The following is a 22,371-nucleotide window of genomic DNA, read 5'->3' as shown; positions in this document are numbered from 1 at the left end:
ATAAAGCTTTCTACCACATCTCATATGCCCATGGGGACCTCTGGAAATTCTTATTTCAGCGGCACCCCAAGAATCCCACTCCCACTAGCAATGGAGAAATTCCACCAGTGCACTTCTCCGATAGCAATAATAGTCTATCTTAAAGTATTATCTACTTGAAAATGACAGTTAATCCAGTAAAAATGATCTATATATGAATCTAATTTAACATTTACTTGTAATTCTGTCAAAACCAAACATTCCATTTAACTGACTTTAATGCATTAAAATTCTGGAGTGACTGGTTATTATATTAGACAAATTCTGTCAAATGAAAACATAATTGCAACAATTTTATTTTTAAAAATTGTTTGAAGCTTATAAACTACCCTCCCACTGCTATGTGAAGCAGAAATAAGTTTCTTCCTTAAGACAATGTGTATGGCATAATGACAAGACAGCCTTTGTTTCCCCTTGAAAAATGCCAGAAATTACAATAAGTAAATATAAGAGATTAGGGTAAAATCACACCCCAAAAAAAGAATCTAACAACTAATCTTAACATGATTTCATAGTTTAACTTATGGGTAAAGTTCTTCTACTATAAAACTGATCACTGTTTAACTTTAAACTAAAAGTTGTTAGAGATATAGGTTAGAATACGGTACTATGGTCTCACATACTTTAAATACAAAACACTTATAAAGGACTTGAACATTAGTATGTGGAATGAGCCTACAAACTAAAGAAAATAAGATCTAAATCAAGACAATAATAAAGGTTAAATCCAAGAAATATTGTAACTCAGAAATATTCAGTTTTCTGAAAGCCTTACTTTTTCTACCCATACATATCAGCTTCATAATTTCCAAAATTGGCCTTCTAACCTCTAGTGATTACTTTTAAATTTATTTCTTAATCAACTGCATTCTTTAGTCACATTTAGTTCTTTATAAACAGGTGCTTAAGAGAGAAAGTAATTTAAAAATCTGACTACAAAATTTAAAAAATGGAGGGAGATAATTATTAAACTATAGCATTAAATTTAGTATTTAGTATTATTACACAAAAAGCCTTCAAATAAACCTGCAAATCAGGTCTTCTTTACTCAACTTAATGCTTTTCTCCCCTTCCAATTTGATAGCTATTTCTTAAAATAAAGAGTATATGAAGGCCAGGGATGGGGTGGGAGCCAGGTGGAGGAGGGCAATGGGTGGGAAAAAAAGGGGGAGGGCATCTGTAATACTCTAAGCAATAAAGATACATTTTTAAAAAGTAGAAATAAAATCACCATACAATACCAGTGCATACTGGTAGCTACATAAAACTGACTGAAAAAATTAAAAAAAAAATGTATGCCAAATCATATCAGCTTATCTAACCACCCTTCAACTTGACTTCCAGTCTTCTTGCCAAGCTTGGCTGTGAGGTCCTTCTCATGTAGTTGATATTTTCCATTATCCTTTTATCTTTTTCTTTCGGTGTTACAACATTGCTCCTGTTTCCAGCAAGCCGAAGACTCTTTACAGAGCAGGACAAGTGCATACAGAGCAGAGATTGTTGAGAACCACAAGCAGTCCTGCTGGTTCTTCCCCACAGGAGATAATGTGCTCTAATGCAGATTTTGCTAGGTTCTCTGCAGGATCTCACAAAAATCTGTAAATCTCTCCTTCCAGACCCAGCAACAAAACTGTACTTTCCTATCTCTTGTGTACAACAGTTTGTTTTATGCAGCATTCATCTAAAGAAGGTGATTCACTTGGCCCAAGTTATCAGAGGCTGAACAATCACTTTCACTTTAAGCTCTGCACGTTCTCATGGCTAATTAAAGCCCAGAGGTATATAGACTGTTCACAAATAACTTTATAATTATATGACAGAACAGTGACTTGGGATTATTGAATTACCATTTTTATAAACTAGAGTCTACAAGTATCTCTATGTTACAAATCAATCCAACAATTAAAAGGAAAACAAAAACTTAATTTTGTAAATCTAACTCTGTAATCTGCTTGGCTCATTTTAGCTAACTTCACTATGTGTTGTTCTAAAGCAGTGGTTCTCAACCTTCCTAATACCGCGACCCTTTAATACAGTTCCTCATGTTGTGGTGACTCCCAATTTCATTGTTACAAATTGAACATAATTAAAGCATAGTGATTAATCACATAAATAATATGTAATTATATATGTGTTTTCTGATGGTCTTAGGTGACCCCTGTGAAAGGGTCATTCAACCCCCAAATGGGTCGCGACCCACAGGTTGAGAACCTCAGTTCTCAAGGGTCCTTTCACCTTTTCTTTCTTTCACTTCAAGAGTGTGCCGTGAGAGCAATGAACTCCCAACTCCAAGAAGCATATCCGGACACCTCTCTACCAACACTCTCTAAATTACAGACTTGCCAATTTTGACTCCAGATCTATCTTTATTTTTCAGAGCATCAGCCATTTCACATAGAGAAACATATACAATACTGAAAATTTTTCCATTTCATCTGAGTAACTTTTCATTGATTTTCATAGTACTTCTATTTCTGTTCCTAAAAATCTTTAAAAGAGTCCATACTAATAGATATTTAAATATTTTGAGAATTGCTCTATTATTAAATTAACTAAAAACCACAGGAAAAGAAAGTTTAATTATGATGTTAGTAATTTTGTGAAAACAACTTGGTTACAAATTGTGATTTGGTTTCCATTTGGAAAGATAGGGGATGCATCATTTTATTCAATTATTCATTAGAACTGTATTTGTGTTGAGTTCTGTAGGGTTTTCTAACAACCAAAGAGAAAGGCACTAGTGATAACCATTCCTTAATGTAAATTACTAATAACATTAAAAAATAAATATTTCAGGAAAAATATTTAAAAACAAAAATCATAATTCTTCTATGAGCAAACTAATATTTTTCTATGGCTCCATGTAAAACACTGGTATTAAATGAATAGAATATTAAAAATTAGAGTTATATTTGCAATGAAAACTGGAAAAGAGTGAATCACATCTTGTTATATAATAAACTTCTAAAAGAGTAAGTGAAATACCACCATAGAACACACAATTTCTTATTCCCACCTCAAATTATTCTTTTAATGAGATGTGAAGTTCATAGTACATAGTGACAGATAAGCCATTCATTCTTAAAGTAATTTTAACATAGAGATATTTGAAGAATAAAACTCACACATTCATGCATACACATACACACACAGAATATTTTCTTACAATTATTTAACACATTAAGCGCCAAGCCTGTTTTGTCTTCCTTTCCATTTAGCCTATGATATCCAATTTCACCTATATGCTGGCGGCCAGAGATCTGTGTAAGGTTGCGATAAGATTGCATGTATATATTTCAGATATATTTCTTGTATGTATTTATCGCAATCTGTACTCTGTATTCTTTTAGAAATGCTTTCTCTCCAGTCAGTTGTCTGTGGTTCGTGTTCCAGTGCAGTTTAAATTTTTTCTTTACCTGTAACAGTGACCATGTCAGTAGAAGCAGCGTGTGAAAGCGATCAAGTGAAATTAGTTTTCCTAAAAAACGTCGTAGAGTTGTTCTTCTTTCGTCATCACAGGATGAGGATGAGGATTTTGAAGAATGGCAGGATTCCAGAGGTAATCAACCAAGGATTATGCCTTTCACCTATCCGTCTGGCTTTAGGATTGAAGACTTGAATGTAGTCATGTGCAACAGTATAGGATTCTTATGGACTGTTTGTGTCTAATGAATTGTTTGAGGATATTGCCAAACAAACTTACATGTGTCACAAAAACTAGGAGCTGAAAACTTGCAGCGTTTGTGTAAGTGGACTATGACAAACAAAAATGAAATGAAAAGATTTTTTGGGTTGATTCTATGGATGGGACTAGTTAGACTACCATCTTTACGTTTATATTGGTCCCATGATCCTGCATATATGCAAACTTTCCCGAAAAAAATGTCAAGAAATAGATTTGAAATATTATTACGAATGCTTCATTTTTCAGACAATTGGGAGATAGATGTTTCCAATCGTTTATGCAAAATACAACTACTAATAGATGACATGGAAATAACTTTCAAAAAATATTACGATCCATCTGAAGCGATATGTATCGATGAATCTTTGATACCATTTCATGGCTGCATAATATTTAGGCAATATTTAAAACAAAAACGCCACAAATATGGTATTAAATTATTTAAGTTGTGCTGTGGATCTGGGTACACGTATGCTTTTCATGTATATGCAAGGAAAAGTTTAGAAAAAGAAAATACGACACCAACTAATGTTGTAATGTCTCTTTGTAGAGATGTATTCAATAAGGGACATAGGTTGTACACAGACAATTGGTACACGAGTTTAGATTTAGCATATAAATTACTCGATAATATTCTCATTTAGTAGGAACATTACGTTCAAATCAACGGGGAAATCCTCATGAAGTGACGTCAAAGAAATTAAAACGAGGAGAAATTATAGCAAAAGAGAATAAAAAAAGGAATAACCATTTTTAAATAGAAAGATAAGCAGGACATCTTACTTCTTTCAACAAAACATACATCAGAGATGGTGAATGCTGAAAATAGATTAGGTCACTACTTGAAACCAAGAATTGTAGTGGATTATAATGCAGGAAAAGCAGCAGTTGATATATCTGATCAAATGAGTGCCTATAATAATCTGTTACAAAAAAACATGAAATGGTATAAAAAGCTAGTCTTTGAGCTCCTACTAAATACTGCTGTTCTCAATGCTCATATTTTATTTAAAAATATTAGCAAAAAGAATATGAATATCATAGGATTTGGAAGAAATTAGCTGTCCATCTAACAAATTGTCGGGATGAAGAAATTCCAAGTAGCAGTACTGTAAATATACCTCAAATATCTCGTCACAAACTGCAACAAAAAACTGGAAGAGTGTCTAAAGTTCGAAGATATTATAAAAAATGCTACGAAGATAATGCAGCATGATTTGAACAAGATATTGCCAGAAAGTTGACAAAACAAGTTATAACATTCTGTGAAACTTGCACAGGACAACCATTTTTGTGTATACGTGTTTTAATAATATTCATTAAATTTTCTTTGGTAACAAGTAATATTTAGGTACATTCTTTTATGAACTCCAAATTATTTAAAATTTATTAATAGAAGAATGTAAATTTTAAATTGTATATCGTCAGTCAACAGTGACTGATGTGGCCTGAATGAAAAGTATACTGTCAGTCACCGGTGACTGACAAGGTCCAGATGGAAAGTACAGTGTCAGTGACTGACATGGCACTTAATGTGTTAAGTAGTAGAGGCCCAGTGCATGAATTCATGCACCAGTGGGGTCCCTCGGCCTGGCCTGAGGGATCAGGCTGAAACCGTCACTCTGATATCCCCCGAGGGGACCCAGATTGAGAAAGGGCATAGGCCAGGCTGAGGGACCCTACTGGTGCACAATCGGAGCCGGGGAGGGACAAGGGAGATTGGCCAGCTGGGGAGGTACTGTGGGAGGACTACAGGGCATGTCCAGCCAATCTCACTCAGTCCTGATTGGCCAAACCCCAATAGCAAGCTAACCTACCAGTTGGAGCATCTGCCCCCTGGTGGTCAATGTATGTCATAGTGACTGGTTGGTTGACTGCCCCCTGGTGGTCAGTGCACATCATAGTGAAAGGTTGAGCAGCCTTAGCATATCGTTACCATATTACGCTTTGATTGGTTGAACAGACAACCGGACAACCAGACACTTAGCATATTAGGCTTTTATTATATAGGATATAAGATAAATGTGGAAGAGAAACTCTAATAACATTAAAAAATATAGACCTTTATTTATAAACATATTTTGTGACTACTTCCAAAAATAATTTCAACATTCAATTAAATTTTATTTCACAAAGTTTTTTTCAAAATAATTACCATAGAGCTTGGAGAAAGAAATGTTTAGGAAAGTTTCCCAAAAATATACATATTCATTTGAATAGCAATCTACTTAGGCACCAAGTAGCAGTATTTTTTCCAATATAAATACAAAGATCTTAAACCAGGAAAAAATCCACACATCCTTATCAAGGAATCTGAAAAACAATCATTTTGTTCAGTAATCTTGTCCTCAACACTATCCATCTTTTCCTAAAAAACAATAAAATGTATTGAAAAAACTATAATTATTAAACTCAGATATGACCCAAATAGCCAATAGAATGTTTATGATACTGACAAACTCTTGTTGTACTCTTGAGATCAATAAAAAATATACATTAAAAAAAATCAATAATTCATGCAGCCATCAGTATTAGTACTGGTATAAAACACTTCATTTTGCATATAGCTGAGGTAAGTGCTTGAGAGTAGCAAAAAAATGTAAACTGTATAGTGAATGAGGGAGTATTTAACTCCTTACATTCTAATTAGGTCCTTTGCATGTATTCTCTCAAGTATATTCGTGGCTCTCCAGCTGCATGAAGATGTCCTATTGAGGTTCACGGTAACTTAGTGAAAGGAGCCATATGTAATTCGTACAACTGCGATACATGCATAACAACTAAGCTAAAGTTTGCATACCAGCAGTGGAGAACAATGAGTTTTTCATATTACAAAGAATGGGGAGGGAAAAATTCCAGGAATTAGCTAGCATGTAATTGAAAGGATAAAAGGAGGAATGAAAAATCTTATCTTAAAAGAGTCTTTTCAATAAGTTTGCTCAATTGAAGAGAAAAAGCTCAACAAAACAAACTTGCATTAACTTAAAGTTGTAATAGTTACGCAAGTAACTTAATGTCCAACAACAGAGAAATAGTTAGGTTTACTTGGGTCAAGTGCAGTGTTATATCATGCAGTCATGAATAATTAGATTGATAAAGTTTAAAATAACATTTAAAACATTCTATGTATGTTATTTTGAGAACCCAAAATGCTAAAATTTCTGGTATAATCTAAAAAATATAAGGAAAAAACAAAATAGAAAAAATCAGTAGAAAAATGGTGAAATTTTAAAGGGCAACTCTAGATAGTACATTTGTCTATTTCTTTATACATTTCTAGGCTTTCTGAACATTCTTCAGTGACTATTGTTTTGATTAGAAAAAAATGTTTGTAAACATAAAATGTTTGTGTGTGTTCTTTTTTCAAAAAATATGCTCACTGAAACTCTTAATGTAATAAAAATCAGAGTAATACTCTATTTTTAAATAGTTGTGCTTTGCTATCAGAAAATGGTACAATAAGTAAACAAGTCTTAAATGCATGACCTATATCACTTGGATCTTTCCATCCAAACTTCTTCAAATAAGAATAAATGTTGGCCCAGTGATTGAGCATTGACCATGAAACCGGAAGATCAAGGTTTGATTCCTGGTCAGGACATATGCCTGGGTTTCAGGCTTGATCCCCAGAGCATGCAGGAGGCAGTGGATCAACGATTCTTTCTTATCACTGACTAGTACATGGGTTCGTGCACCAGTGGGGTCCTCAGCGGGGCCTGTGGGGATAAGCCAAAACCAACAGTCCAATGCTACCTGCCACTCCTGCCTGCCGCTCCTGCTCATCCTGGCTCCGCTCAGTAGGCTCACTGCCCCTCCACTGCTGCGGCCTCCAGGCTGCGGCCTCTGGGCTGTGGTGTCCAGCCGTGTGCCCTGTGTTTGGCTCCCGTTGGTCAGCTGCGCAGTGCTCCTGCTGTGGGGAGCATACTGACCACCAGGGGACAGCTTCCTGTTGATGGGTTACTTAGGCCTTTATATATATATAAACTAGAGGTCCAGTCCACAAAATTCTGCACTCGGGGGGGTGGGGGGGTCCCCTCAGCCTGGATTGCGAGAGGGCACAGGCCAAGCTGAAGGACTCCACTGGTGCATGATTGGGGCAGGGAAGGGACCGCGGGAGGGCTCCAGGGCGATTCCAGCCCGTCTTGTTCAGTCCCAATCGGCCGGACTCCAGCAGCAAGCTAACCTATAGGTCAAAGCATCTGCCCCTGCTGGTCAATGCACATCACAGCGAGTGGTTGAGTGGCCTTAACATCATTGGCATATTATGCTTTGATTGGTTGAATGGATGGCCGGACGACTGGACACTTAGCATGTTAGGCTTTTATTATATAGGATGTTTCTATCTCTCTCCTGCTCCCTTCCTTTCTGAAAGCAACAAAAATATGTATTTTTTAAAAAGAATGCTAAATATTCCCATTTTTCCCACACTGCTTTTATACACATTGGCAGGGTGGGGTTGCTTTGGGTTTTGTTTGTTTTTTTTATTTTGCTCTAGCAGCATGCATATATGTCCCTATAAAGTCAGAACATCTGTAAAGCAGCTCTGAACTTTAATCTCAGTAATGTTGGCAGTATCGCATTAATCAATGTTAAGGCAACTTTCCAAAAAATTAAGTACTTTTTTTCACATCACTTCATAAATATAGAGCATATATGATATGACATACAGGTGGTTTTGAAAACACGGATAAACCACAAGTTTGCTGTCATTATTAACTCTAATGCCACTTTGAAAAGCTCCAGTTGAATCCCATTTCAAAGTGAAGAAACTGTATCCAAATGAAGAGACTACCTTTGAAGCTGACAGTGGTACACTTCATTTGAGAATCCTAGAGTACTTTAAAAATCAGCAATTCCTATTCTGAGGGTGAAGCACTCAGAGATTCTACAATTGAGCTAAGATTACTGAATGAAATCAGTGCAAATACTTAGAATTCTAAATAACCATTCTCCCAAGCCACTGTCCACTGCAAGTTCTTCCCTTGTCAGCTTTATTTGACACTGGCTCTGAGAAAGCCAACTAAACAAACACCCTTCATTTTCCCCACTTCCCCACAATCCTCAAACCTGACACCTCCTCCGTTTTAAAACATATCTGTCTCTTCTCACCTTTCTCATCCCAGGCATCTAATCCCTCATATCACCCAGTCTTCTATTGAGAGGGCTCATCTGCATCTTTTCTCTTTAAATAGCTCTACAGATTCTGAATGAAATTTTGGACTTCATGGACCCATAAATTTACTAAGCTAAGCGAGCCAGAGACTGGACTGGACTATACTATGGAGCAGAAATTCTGGGTAGTGGGCTTAATTCTGGCCTACTGAAGACAAGATTGGACTTCCTCCATGGAGTAACAGACAGAGATGCGACTCTGTAGGGGAACTCCCTTAATTTTACATCAACAATAAAGCTTTCCACAAAACCCCATCCTCCCGTGGGGGCCTCAGGACATTATTTTCCTCACAGCAACCCAAGGGCCCCACCTTCACCGATAACACTAGCACTGTATGATTTCAGCTGTGACTTACTAGAAAAGGGCTTATTCTAGGAACCAAAGCCTCCCTGGGAAACACCACTTACACAGTCTCATCTCCACAAGAAACAGGAAAGCCTTGAGGCCTTTTAAGAAACATGCACACACACAAGAGTAGTAGGATTCCTGCATAATTAGCAGCCATTTTGCTTGAAAATACCTTGTTCTTATTTGGAATGTTTTCTGGGAATTCAGCGAAATTAAATTTAGGGAAATGGCCCAAGACTCTGAGGCTTCTTAAGTCATTCTCAGTCAGATTCACATCACTTGAGAAGGTCGGATAAAGGATGCTTTCATCACCTAAATGTAATTAAACATTTCAAGCTGACTTCTGTGACCGGCGTTTCAAAGACATATTGCAGGTGCACCAGCTGGGGTTTACTTTCGTTACACTCTTAAAGTCCTGAAGCCAGGAGGGGAATACCTTTCAGAGTTTGTTCAGAAAACTTAATGGTGCCCTCCTGGAGCTGAATAGGATATAAGAGCTTCTTACAACCAGAAGATACACTAGGAAGTAGTCAAGTTACTGAGTAGCATGTTAAATACACACACACACACACACACACACACACACACACACACACTACTATTTACAGAGAAATTATGATTTGTTTAAAAGTGTTTCTGGAGGGGAGAAACCAAGATGGCGGCATAGGTAAACACCAGAAATTGCTGCCTCCCACAACAACTTCAAAAATACAATTAAAAGACAAAACAGACATCATCCAGAACTACAGGAAGGCTGGCTGAGCGGAAATTCTACAACTAGAAGAAAAGAGAAAATCACACTGAGACTCAAAGGAGGTGCGGAAGTAAAGTGCAGAGGTACAGAGGCACGAGCGCGTGCGGAAAGGGGCTGGTACCTGAGGACGCGGCTGTCTTTTTGAATCAGGAGGGAGTCACAAGCTCCCGACTGCTCTGAACTCTGGCTCCAGGAAGTCTCTGGGGACCCAGGGCTCATACGGGGAGAAACTGAACTGTCTGGCAGCAGGCATAACTTGAACTTGAGGGCGGCTTTCCCTCAGAGGTGCTTGCAGCAATTACCGGGACACTGAGATGCGCAGCCCCTTAGGGCAGGGCTGAAGATCAACCATAGCTGCTTGCTCCGCCCTTTGATTCCCTGAGACCCCGCCCCACCTAGGCTGCAGCAGAGGCTTTTGCATATGAATGCCCTGGCCTTTTGCAACCTGAAAATTACCTAACAAATTGCAGCTGGGCCAGACAGACCCAGAACTTCCAAGAGAAGGCCCAAGGCCCCACAGCAGCTTGTATTGCTTCACAGCTGGGCCTCATCTGGGCACCTCCAAACCCCAAAAAAGGAAGGGGAATCTGCAGGTCTCTTCGTAGCTCCTGCTGGGTAACCTCAGGCAGAGGCTAAATTAGCACCTCCTTAGATCCAAGAGCCAGTGTACCCAGTGGTCAGAGTGAGACCATCCAGATTACAACTCCTCAGATCCATAAGGGACACACTCAGGGGGCAGACTCAGTGAGCACCAAAGCCCCACTGAAGCAAGTCTTGCCCCAGAAGGGTGTCTTCAGCACAGAAGTTCTCCCACTGCAGACACAGCTGATTCTCACTGTCAACTGGCCTGGAGGTCAATTCCTCCCAGTGATACCTACAACAATCAAGGCATAACTACAATAAGACTGTGCACAAAGCCCACAAGGGGGTGCACCAAGAGTGTCCACCTCAGGTAACTGGGGAGGCTGAGCCACTGGGCCCTATAAGACACCTAGCACAGAAAACCACTCTACCAACACAGGGAAGCATAAAAAATGCGGAGACAAAGAAACAGGTCACAAATGACAGAAATGGAGGAAAGAAAACGACTGGATATAGAGTTCAAAACCACATTTATAAGGTTTTTCAAGAATTTTCTGGAAACCGCCTATAAATTTAGTGAGACCCTGGAGGATATGAAAAAAGACCAACTAGAAATTAAGCTTACACTGACTGAAATAAAGAATAATATACAGAGATCCAACAGCAGACAAGAGGATCCCAAGAATCAAGCCAAAGATTTGAAATACGAAGAAAGAAAAAATACCCAACCGAAAAAGCAAAAAGAATCCATAAATATGAAGATAGTGTAAGGAGCCTCTGGGACAACTTCAAGCATACCAACATCAGAATTATATGGGGTGCCAGAAGAAGAGAGAGGGCAAGATATCGAAAACCTATTTGAAGAAATAATGACAGAAAACTTCCCCTACCTGGTGAAAGAAATAGACTTACAAGTCCAGGAAGAGCAGAAAACCCCAAGGAAAAGGAATCCAAAGAGGACTACACCAAGACACATCATAATTAAAATGCCAAGAGCAAAAGATAAAGATAGAATCTTAAAAACAGCGAGAGAAAAACAGTCAGTTACCTACAAGGGAGTACCCATACGACTGTCAGCTGATTTCTCAACAGAAACCATGCAGGCCAGAAGAGAGTGGCAAGAAATATTCAAAGTGATGAATAGCAAGAACCTACAACCAAGATTACTTTATCCAGCAAAGCTATCATTCAGAAGTGAAGGTCAGATAAAGAGCTTCACAGATAAGCAAAAGCTAAAGGAGTTCATCACCACCAAACCAGCATTATATGAAATGCTGAAAGGTATTCTTTAAGAAGAGGAAGAAGAAATAGGAATTCTTACCATTTGCCACAGCATGGATGGAACTAGAGAGCATTATGCTAAGTGAAATAAGCCAGTCAAAGAAGGATAAATACCACATGATCTCACTCATTTGTGGAATATAACGAACAACATAAACTGACGAACAAGGATTGATCCAGAGACGGAGAGGCATTGATTGGACTGTAGGACCTTGGAGGGAAGGTAGGGGAGGGTGGGGGTAAGGGGGAAAGGTCAACCAAAGGACTTACATGCAAGCATATAGGTCTAACCAATGGACACAGACAACGGGGGGGGGGGGGGGGTGAGGGCATGAGCGGGGGGGGGTTAGGGGGTAACGTGGGGATAAGGAAACATATGTAATATCTTAATCAATAAAGAATATATTTAAAAAAGTGCTTCTGATTGAGTTTTCTGTTCTGTTTGTTGTTGAGTTTTATGAGTTCTTTATATATTTTTAAAATTAGACCTTTGTCAGAGTGCAGATATCATCTCCCAACTCACTGGCTGCCTCTTTGTTTTTTTTGTTTTCTTCTGTTTTATTGTCAGTTTCTTTTGCTGTGTAGTAGCTTTTTCGTTTGATATAGTCCCAATCCTTTTTTTTTTTTCACCTTTACTTCCTTTGCCTTTGGGATCAAGTTCATAAAATGTTCTCTACGACCAAGGTCCATAAGTTTGGTACTTATATTATCTTCTTTGTAACTTATAGTTTCAGGTCTTATATTTAGGGCTTTGACCCATTTTGAATTAATTTTTGTAAATGGGGACAAACTGTAACCCAGTTCCATTCATTTGCATGTGGCTTTCCAGTTTTCCAAGCACCATTTATTGAAGAGACTATCTTTACTGAATTGTGTGATTCTGGCTCCTTTGCCTAAAATTATCTGTCCATATACATGTGGTTTTATAGCTGGGCTCTCTATTCTATTCTTTTAATCTGTGTGTCTGTTTATCTGCCAATTCCACACTGTTTTGATTATCGTAGCTCTGTCGTATAATTTGAAGTTGGGTAGCAGTGATACCTCTAGCTTTGTTCTTTTTTCTCAGGATTGCTTTGGCTATTCAGGGTCTTTTATGGTTCCATACAAATCTGATGATTTCTCCTTCTATTTCTTTAAAAAATGACATTGGGATTTTAATGGGGATTGCATTAAACCTGTATATTGCTTAGGGTAATATGGCCATTTGAACTATGTTGATTCTTCCAATCCATGAGCATAGGATATTTTTCCATTTTGATATGTCTTTTTCTATTTCTTTTAATAATGCTTTGTAATTTTCAGTATACAGATCTTTCATGTACTTTGTTAAGTTTATTCCTAGGTACTTTATTCTTTTGGCTGCAATGCTGTTCATTGCAGCATTATTCATAGTGGCCAAGATGTAGAAACAATCAAAGTGTCCTGTAATAGAGGACTAGATAAAGAAGATGTGGTACATATACACAATGAAATACTACTCAGCCATAAGAAAGGATGAAATACTGCTATTTGTAATAGCACGGAGAGACCTTGAGAATATTATGATAAGTGAAATACGTCAGTCAGAAAAAGCTAAGAATCATATGATTTCACTCTTATGTGGGATATAAAATGGAAACTAGTGAACACAAAGAGCATTGTGGGGGTTGCCAGAGGGAAGGGGGTGGGGGGAGAAGAGGGTCCTAACATATGGTGACAGGATATGATTTGACTTTGGGTGGTGGGCACAGGTGTAATATATAGATCTTGTAACATAGAAACCCATAGCTGAAACTTATATGATCATGTTGACTAATGTCACCCCAATAAATTTAATAACAATATTGATAAAACTTCTGGTTTGTGTGTTTTTTCCTCTAGTTTCTAAGTGTAAAAAAGATAAGGAATCCCAAAGTACATTTAGGAATGCATTTTTTGAGGTTATTTATGTTATCACCGGTGATAATTGGACTCATTACATAGGAATAAGTGAGCACAGATTATGCAGAATTATAAATTTACCAATAGGTAAGACCTAAAACTGAAGCATTTCATGAATAATTTTAAATGTCAAGGTTGTAAAAAGACAAAAAGCCATCTGTAATGTAGAAAACGCTTGTGTTGTATTGCAGATAATGAAAGTAAGTCAAAATATAGAATAAATTTTCATTATCTGTGTTTAAAGGATTCATAGCTTTCCTAAAGTTTTTTCATGCCTGACATATCTAAGAAATAAAATATCTGTAATATATTCCTATAAAATCACATTTTGGTAATTAATACTGAGGGCTTGCATTTCCATTATGATTAAAATCTAACTTTTTAAAAATTGAAACCACATTTATAAACAAGTAGTTAGGGAAAAATCATGCTGAGCTCAAAATACCAGGTCTCTCTGCAAGATAAATCACCTTCCTTATCTGAATCATTCAGATCAAAATGTCAAAACAATTAAATTACACTTTTGTCTGACATCAATATCCCATGCAACAGTGCAAAACAGAAAACCCTGATTTCAGGCATACTGTCTGCTTTCAACTGGCAAACAAATTGAGCAATGAATCAAATTTTGCTCAAGAAAATATAAGACACGCTTCCAGATCACAGAGGTCAAGGAATTCATCAAGCCTCACTTTCCACATAACTGTGTTTTCGGGTCAGGGGGGAAATTTTTATCTATTCCCTCAAACAAATACAAAAACACAAATATAAGGACAGATGTTAAATGCCTATACACCAAATACAACTATAAATCACACTGATTTTATAATTATATGTACAGGCTTATGTTTATGTTTATACATATCTGTACATGTGTTTATGTGTATATAGAGAGAGAAAAAAAAGGGAAGCTTAAATATTTGACTTAACAAACCTGTTGTTACCTCATCTATTTCTCTGACTGTACCCTGTAAAAATTACACAATCCTATTTCTGAGTTGTAGGAAGTCCTCAGATGAGCTACCTCCTCATTTTGCAGTTGAAAAAAAAAAAAAATGATGGCCAGGCAAGGCAGGGGCACAAAAGCTAGTTGGGAAAGAACTGGGACTAAAATTCTGGGGCCCTACCTCCTAATCTTTTTCATCAATCATGTCACATGCTAGAGATGGGCTCCTGGAAACTGATAAATAATGCCATAAGAGTCAATAATAGGCTCCTAGTGTTGTATCATTTTATATTTACTTTTTAAGTAAAGTGTTTTGCTTTCAAAAATCCAGTAAGGCTTCATGAGAAAATGATGATGCACAAGAATTTTCTATCCAGGCACATTTGAATTTCATACACTTTGTAATTGTAATGTACATTCAGGATTAGTCAGCATCTTAAAGCCTTTGCATCTGTAATCACAATACAGAACTTAACTTGAGTGCAAATCATTGATTTATGAATTAATTTTCATTCTGTGATTGGATAAAATACTTTACATATATACGTATTAGTTCTGTGAGTCTAAAGAAAATGCAGCATTATTGTTAAGGATATGGATGCTGAAAGAAAGATTGCCCAGATCCACTACTTATTACTATGTAACTTCGTCCACCTTATACCTTAGTTTCTTTTATAGAAATAACAGAACATACCAGATAGAGTTTGGGAAACTAATTGAGCTACCACATACAAAACAAAATAACAGTGCTGGCTCTTAGTAAATGCTCAAATAATATTAGCTATTATTACTAATTTGAGCTAAAGGAATCTCAGAGATCATGCAGAACAGGATTTGGAAAGCATTTTGTAAAGGGTTAGACAATAAATAGTTTAGGCTTCTCTGGCCATACCCTCTCTGTCTCAACAACTCAACTCTAAGTCTATGACAAATGCAGACACACACAACAAACTGACAGATGTAGTTGTGTTCCAATAAAACTTTATACTAGTACACAAGCAGGCTGGATTTGACCTGAGGCCTGTAGCTTGCCACCTCCTGATGTAGGTAGAGTAACATTCACATTTAACAGAGAAAGGGACGAATAGAGAGATCAAATGAGCAACAGAAAGTTAGGCAGCAAGCCCAGCAGGTACAGCCCAGAACCAAGAACTTTACCATTTACTCTGATGTTCTTTCTACCTTTCCATATAGGAGAGGCTTCATGATGTCCTTTCTGATATAAAAACAGAAACAACGCCTCCCTTCTCTACTCTCCCACATCATGCAAGATCAACAGAATACTGATAGAGTTTGAAGGGTGATGAGTACACTAGAGTTTATTATCCTATTTTCTCTATTTTTGAGTGTCTAATAATTTCCATAATAATTTTTAAATCTCTCAAAGCCCTCCGTAATCTTCATAAAGCATTCATCAATTTTCTCAGAATGTTGGTGTACATTCTTTTCTTTTACCTCTACTAGTAATGGTAATTTGACAGCAGAATCCTGCCATTTCCACCTTGGTATCACCATCCCCTGCCAAGATCTCATATAGAAACTTGTTTTATAATTAGGATTCAATAAAAAATGGTCCCCAAGTAACTGAAAGGCATCTCAAACAAGTTACTATTTCCAACTCCAACAATTCTCTCCATCTTGTCAAATCGCTCAATATCCATGAGCAATGTTGTCAAAATATGATCTTTCCCCTACACCCAATTTCTTGTCGATCCAGTTTTACCAAATCATTTTCAAAATACAACCTGAAATCTAGTCCAAGCTATCATCTCTTTCCAGCAGTATTAGACTCTGATATTGCCTCTTAATAAGTAGATTCACCACCACCAACACTGTTGTCCATTAGATCACTTTGGTCTTAGAAAGTGTCTCAGTGATATGACCGATATTCTTAGAATTTTACTACAGTTATATAACAGCACTGGAGTTAAGATTCAGTGTTTTTACCTTCCTCATCATAGCCTTTTCCAGATTTCATGATGTGATCTTGCGTAACTTATTTCCTCCTTTGCATCTATCTTTTATTTTATAATCTCAACTTCCTTTTCAAGTCTTCTCCCAAGGAGCAATGAAGGTAGAAGTTGCTCCACTTCTTTCCTTAACAAAATACTAAGTTCTTTGTTTCAAGAAATTTTCAGTATCCCAAAGTACTCTCTCATCAAATATATCCCTGACCAAATTGGAAAAAAGAACATTTCCTACAAATTCATGCTGGACCTCAACTGCCTGCCACTCACCATGATGAGAAGAGAAATGATCCAAAGAGAACATCCACACCCTCCACCTGCATCTGTGTCCATACAGTCTACCTTCTTTCTTATTACTACAGATAAGTAGCCCATTATCCTAACAACAGATCATCTCTTCTGTTGCATCCTCCCTAACATGCTTATCGCGGACCCTGAGAAAGAAGATACCTACTAAGAAGGGCTCTCAGTGTTTCAACTGGGCTCAATTAAAAAACAAACACAAACAACAACAACAACAAAAAAAAAACTAGAGCCCTCCAACTAATGTTCCATTTCTCTCTTTCCCTTTTCAATAAAATTCAAGAGCTATACACTATCAAATTGTTCAATATTTCTTATTTTACTCCGTCAAACATTCTAAGCAAGCTTTCACCACCCACCACTCTGGAAACTGCTACCATCAGAGTCACTAATTGAGAACTGATTTAGTAAATCAATTAAAACACTTGACCAGTCCCCTTCAAACACATCCTTTGTTGTTTGGCTTCTAGGATCCCACCCTCTTCTGCTCTTCTCACTTAGCACACAGCTTTTTCAGAATCCTCTGGTAGGTGTTTCTCATCTCATAATGTTGGAGTGCCCCAAGGTTCAGTCCTTGGTCCTCTTCACTTTTCTAATCTCGTACATCTTTAATGAACTTATCCAATCTCCTTGCTTTCAAAACAAGTTGTATGCTGAAGAGTCTTAAATGGATATAGTTAGCCTGGCCTTCAGACTACAGATTGGCATCCCTTCTTGGATATCTGAATCCCACCTGACTTTTAATACGTCCAAATCCAAGTTCTTTATCTTCACAACCACATCTTTCTCCTGCTCTCTTCCTCATCTCAGTAAATGAAAATTCCATCTTCTCAGTAACTTAGGCAATTAAGTCCCTCATTTCATTTGGTCTCACACTCCAGATACAGTGGGGCCTTACCTTATGAGTGTCCCGACTAACGAGTTATTTGAGATACCAGCTGTCTCTCAGCCGATTTTTTGCATTGAGTTGATAGAGTAATTTGAGTTAACGAGCTCCTTAGCGAGCTCAGTCTCGGAACAAGTCAAGGCCCCCACTGTACAATCAGTCAGCAAACCCTGTGGATTGTACCATCAAAAACACAGGGCAGGGCAAAAGTAAGTTTACAGTCGTGGGTACACACAACAGAGTTTATTCTTGTATTATCATTTATGATTGTATTTTTTTTTCCATACGAACAACTGTAAACCTACTTTTGCCCCACCCTGTATATCCAGAATCTGATTTTTCCACCAGCTCACTGTTACCATCCTGGTCTAAGCCACCATCATCTGTCACATGGATGTTATTATAGCCTAATTGGCACCCCTGCTCTGCCTCTTGCCTTCCTTCAATCTGCTCAGCACAATAGCCAGAGTGAGGTTGTAAACAGTTCTGTTGTAAACTGTTGTGATGAAAACGCCCCACAGGCTTCCCGTATCACTTCCAGTAAAAGATATTCATTACATTAGCTTACTACAACATCAGAACTATCTAGTCTCTACTTTATCTCACTTCCCTCCTCTCTCCTCTCCACTCCACTCCATCCACACTGGCTTCCTTGCTGATGATTGAACACACCAGTATGCAGGGCCACTGCAGTCTCTGTTCCCTGAACCTGGAAAGCTCTTGCTCCAAGTGTCACATGACTCACTCCATCACAATTCTACTCTAAACTGCTACTCACACACACACACACACCCTTTTGTGCTTTGTTATGTATCTTAACACTTACTACAGTATCACCTAGTGTTTTCCCATTTATTATATATACTCTCTCCCTCTACTACAATGTCTATTGCAAGAAGGCAGTGCCAAGAACAATGCCTGGCACTGGACAAATACCTGTTGACTCAATAAATAAATATAGCCCTCTCGACTTGAACCTCAAACTGCTTTATGTAAGCAATTAATAAATTGTATCATTTCACTCTTGTTGGTCCTATAATAAAAGTCTATAATATACTAGATTACCCTACTGAAGAGAAGTTACTTTTGTGCTTCCCAGAAGTGGAATCTCTCTTCTTTCTTAATCTGTCACCAACTATCCATGATTAACAAAGAACTGTTAGTGGGTTGAAGTGAATGAAGTGAATACTACACTAACCTATGATATAACTGCTTATGCTCGTCAAGACGTAGTCTATCAAAGACGCAGCACCATCATAGGTGATTAAGGTCAGTTGCATACCCACCCATGTCCTCTGTCTTGCATGGCTAATTGAGGCTTCAGGACAGTCCAATAACTTGGTCGCAGGTGCAGGCCCAGGACCCATCATCTGCTCCTCAGGATGTACAAGCCATAGAAAGCAACAACTAACTGCCAAGAACTAGAGTAAAAATGAAGAATAAATACTGCATGTGCACTTGCTATTCGAACAGAGAGGAACCAAAAACAAAACAAAACAAAACAAAATACACACACACACAAGACACCAAAAGATGAGATGCCCCAAAAAGAGGAAAACTGGAAGATAAACAGGTAAAAATGTGGGGGGAAGAGAGGATGGCCAGCGATGGAAGAACGAGACCACAAGGCAACCGCGGGAGCCAGCCCGGCGCGGGCTGCAGTAACGGGCTGCGCTCTCCGCAGCGTCCCGCCCGCTTCCTCGGCGCGCGGTCCGGGGCGCATTCCACGCGCGAGGGCGTCGCTCGGGAGCCCGCCCGGCGCTCAGCGCGCAGCGCCGCCGGCTCCCCGCGCCCCGAGGCTGCCTCGCTGGGCGGCGCAGCGGGCACGTGCGCGTGGGCGGCCACGTGAGCGACGGGCCCTGGGGCTGGCGGCTCCGAGCTGCAGACCCGCGGCTCGCGGAGGTGGGCGGGGGCCCCGAGGCGGGGCTGGGGGCGCTGGGGGCCGGCGCTAGCCCGCAGGCGACCGGAGGCGACCCGGGCCCGGTGCCCCGCGCCACCCCTGGGAGGAGCCCCCGCCCCGCCGCCGTCGCCCCAGCGCCCCTCGCCCCCGCCCCGGGACCAGATGCCGGTGGGAGCCCGGGACCCGGGCAGGGGTGCGGCCCGGCCTCCGCGCGCCCGTCTCGGCGGGAGGGAGGGGGGCCGGAAGGCTGCGCCGCGACCGCGCAGTCCGGGAGCGCCCGGCTGCTCGGGGCGAAACTTTGAAAACAGAAAGACTCCGTTACCTGAGCGGCGCGGGCGCGGGCCCGAGGGCGGCGGCGGCCGGGCGCGCAGCGGCGGCAAAGCGGGCGGAGCGCGGAGCGGAGCCGCGGAGCCCTCGCCCCCAGCGGCCGCCGGCGCCTCCGCGAGCGGCCCCCGCCTGGCGAGCGGGCTGCGCTGAGTCATAATAAAAGACACGTTGGCCGAGAGCTTGGAAGAGGGGCCTGGAGGAGCAGAGCCGTGGTCGATGGCAAGAGGCCCCCCAAATAGGGAAGGATTTCCTTTTTCTTTTCTTTTTTTTTAAGTGGACAAAACTGGAAAACTTGACTCAGAGTGGGAGAGAGAGTTCTTATATAATTTGCTTATGTTGCACAGATGTTCTTTGTCGGAAATAAAACTTTCCAAAAGTGCATTGTCTCCGGGGCCAGATGGATAATGCTCAGTGTCGTCACTTCCAGCCCTAGGACCTCACGCAAGAGACTTGAATTCGGTGCCTTTATTTCTCATCCCTGGAAGGGGATAGTGGAGGTACCTCCCGCAGCAGGCGGGATGCTGGGAGGGTCCTGCCTACCTTGCCTGCACTTGGCACACAGTAAACGGGAATTATCTTGATTTAAAAGTAAAGGGGGCTCACCCTGACTGGTTCGCTCAGTGGATAGAGCATCCCCTGCGGACTCAAGGGTCCGGAGTTAGATTCCGGCCAAGGGCATGTACCTTGGTTGCGGGCACATCCCCAGTCGGGGGTGTGCAGGAGGCAGCTGATCGATGTTTCTCTCTCTCATCGATGTTTCTAACTCTCTATCCCTCTCCCTTCCTCTCTGTGAAAGATCAATAAAATATATTTTTTTTAAAAAGTAAGGGGGGCAGAGGATAAGTGAAAAGGAGCCTAGATGAACAGCTTTAAAAGGGAGGAAGACAAGAAGAGAAAAGCAAGATTTGTTTTCAAATGCTGTGAATTTGACAGATGTCTCAATAGCAAATAGAAATTGGAGCCTTCCAGAAACAAATGAGGCCAAGAGATTGAGTTGAGGTGAAAAAAAAAAAAAAAAAGGCGGGAGGAGGGGGGACTAGACTCAGTGGCCAAAAAGATGAAGCATTATGGGCAAGGGAGGAAGAGTATGCTTACTCTCTATTTAGAAAATCATGACAAGCTCCCACTGCTGAGAGAGATTTTAAAAAATAAAATATTTAAGCAGATAAACAACTATCTAAAAATCAGCCCCAAATGAGGAGCCTCTGCTCCAATGAATGAGATTTGGCAGTTCCGCAAAATGAGGAAATTCTTCCCTGAGTTGCATCTTGGGGTGAGTCATTGAACCCACAGCAAAAATTAGTGGGCTGGATTCCTGAAAGGCACGCCAGATGGGTGCATTCTGCTTAGTCTTAATAACTATGATGTTCCCTCCGTGCTGTCAGTTTAGAAGAAGGAAATCTGACAAGATTTGAGGCGTGAACTTAAAAATAAAAGGCAAACTAGTTACAGTACTTGCTATATAAGTATCCACACACATTGAGGGTACAGCTAAAGATTCCCTACAAGTAACCATGTATCCTACTTTCATTCTCCCTCCCCATTGTTTCTGCTTTCATGTATTTATTTTTATTTACTTTTATTACATTATTTTTATACAATGGGACTGCCTAAGGGAAAGGTGGTTTTAATTAATACTAAAGAACGGAAGGAATTTTAGCTATGCCTGTCTAAATAGGGTCAAACTTTATGAAAGAAAGATTTTTCAGTTGAAGTTTTAATGAGAGCAAGGGTAAATTGGCAGATGTGAAATCAGAAGTTGTTTCAGACAAGAAAACAGTAAGACTGGCATGAAAGAAAATGTAATAAAAATTAGGAACAGTTCTATTTCCTAGTTACTGTAAGCACCAAAGACTAGAGCAGTTTTCTGTAGCAAGTAAAAATGGATGCCTTGCTCTACTGCCCAGCCTTTCAAACAGAAACAAAAGAAAGAAAAAAGAGAGGAGAAAAACACAACCTCTAGCAGATTTTGTAATGATTTGCATTTTCCTAGGAGTTCTCCTGCCGGATAAAAGACTTGAAGGTGCCTCTGAAAGTGAAATATTTGAGGGGATTAACCTTTCCAGAATTGGGGAAAACCCTAAGTAAAATGAGAAGCCTACTCTTTGTTCCAGTTTTGCTAAGCCTTGGGGCTGAAGCAAACTTTGTCCTTAAACCATTATTAATGTAAAACAAAGAGTTAAAACCTTAAATGGTGTAAAGCCCTTAAACTAAAAGCAAGAAAACAAAACCAAAGCCCAGAAAATAAAGAGATTAGGAA

The 22,371-nt window shown here is 39.5% G+C and overlaps 1 protein-coding gene across 2 annotated transcripts in view; it reads right to left on the bottom strand.

The window, feature by feature from the left end:
- NAALADL2 (N-acetylated alpha-linked acidic dipeptidase like 2) overlaps positions 1-20,197 on the bottom strand; it is a 1,191,965-nt gene extending 1,171,768 nt beyond the window's left edge. For both annotated transcript variants that reach the window (XM_059687069.1, XM_059687068.1), the window contains exon 1: positions 20,107-20,197. The gene's annotated coding sequence lies outside the window, so the exon portion shown is untranslated. The remainder of the gene's footprint in view (positions 1-20,106) is intronic.
- Positions 20,198-22,371: the final 2,174 nt, after the last annotated feature.

The sequence above is a fragment of the Myotis daubentonii genome, chromosome 3 (genome assembly GCF_963259705.1).
Source record: "Myotis daubentonii chromosome 3, mMyoDau2.1, whole genome shotgun sequence".
Classification (NCBI taxonomy): domain Eukaryota; kingdom Metazoa; phylum Chordata; class Mammalia; order Chiroptera; family Vespertilionidae; genus Myotis; species Myotis daubentonii.
The sequence above is the reverse complement of the archived record's forward strand: the minus strand, read 5'-3'. Positions and strand labels throughout refer to the sequence as shown.